The following is a 1,690-nucleotide window of genomic DNA, read 5'->3' as shown; positions in this document are numbered from 1 at the left end:
TCATTAATATTAGTCCTGACTCACCATCATGTTATTTCAACTTTACACTGCTGGAATTTCAGGAGCCACAATGATTCATCACATCCAGTGGCTCAGATATTCAACCCCTCCATCCAAATTTATGCTCCTCGGCAACTGGCCGGTCTTCAGAAATGCTGAATACCCATTATTGACTTCTTTACAGTGTTGCAAATCAGACACAGAAAAACTAAAATTGTTTGCAAAGTGTATATGGTTGTGTATATACATACACAAATATTATATATATAAACATATACATGAATTTCAGTCGAAAATTAAAGGTATTTTAGTTATCTCTAAGGATCTAGCTAACACTCGGCATCTTTTTTTTTTTTTTTTTTTTTTTAAGATCAGATTTACCTTTGACCTCAGCTACAGAGATGTAACTTATGTCCTGCTACTGCCTGCACATGAGACAAAGCTTGCAGTGGCTATGTCTACACAAATAACTGATGTGTAATAAAGAGAAGAAAGCCTTATTTCCAGCTTTTTCATGTTTTGAGGACCTGTATATCAAGTAAGAATTAATGACTGTGAGCATGGAGAATAATTTTCATTGATTTCTTTGCAATATCAGTAAGTGTATTTTCTCAGAAATGCCTGCTACACAACACACAGAAACCTGGTGTAAGTCATCAGAACTCATAGTCAGTCATCAGAAAAGCATAAATAAGTAACCCCCAAAAGAGATCTGTTTGCATTTCTGATAAAAATGAAAAGACTTCTCAGCCTCTCAAATCCTGGGGGCAGACACTCCCCTGGGTGGATGCAGTGGGAATCATTTGACTTACACCAGCGGTGGAGAGCCCCTCAGTTTGACTGTACTGTGAAGTTTGCTTTCTCTGCCTGTGCTCAGCATCCTTCCACATGGCTCTGCAGAGCAGTGATATAAATTCTGGTCATAAACAAAGAAAAAAAAAATGGACTGACAGAGAATTTGATGAACAATTTGCGTCCGTACACATTTTTTTCCTCTGTTTGCACCACTGAAATGAGTGATTTTTTATCTTTAGACCTCAGTTTGTATTTCCCCTCCTCTCGGTTGCTAGCAACACTGTAAAACCTTTAAAATATTAAGAAAATTGCATCTGCTACTTCTTGCTTTAAATATAGCGTTCAGTCTTCGTAAGTGTTACTTCGTACATTAAATGAATAGCTTGCCCACCAGGTAAACTACATTTTGTTGCTTACCATGTCTGTCTTTGCACAACATGTAGTACACGGGCATAAATAACAGTGTTATATAAATAATTACATGTATGAAAGGCTGTAAAATACTGAAGATATATTTGTACTTTTACTTATGAGAACATTTTAAAAATGATTGCTTTGTTCGGCATGCAGTTTTTATGTGTTGAACAGGGTACACATAGAGAGCGTTTTCCAAAGTTTTTTTTTTTTTTCCCTCCAGGTCACACTAGCGTTATAGTTAGCAAATTGATAAGGTTCCACTGTTAAGCTTTATTACTTGTGACATGAGCCTATGACACTTTATAAAAAGAAGTAATCCAGAACAATCTCTAGGTAATTAACACCTAGATAAACAAACATAAATTTCTATATTGCATTTATTTGGACTACCACTCAAATATGCGTGAACCATGCTTTTTTAATTAAAAGATAAATCTATGTGACACTTAGCCTCAAACTTAATTATTCAGCATAGTAT

The sequence above is a fragment of the Cygnus atratus genome, chromosome 12 (assembly GCF_013377495.2).
Source record: "Cygnus atratus isolate AKBS03 ecotype Queensland, Australia chromosome 12, CAtr_DNAZoo_HiC_assembly, whole genome shotgun sequence".
Classification (NCBI taxonomy): Eukaryota; Metazoa; Chordata; class Aves; order Anseriformes; family Anatidae; genus Cygnus; species Cygnus atratus.
The sequence above is the reverse complement of the archived record's forward strand: the minus strand, read 5'-3'. Positions refer to the sequence as shown.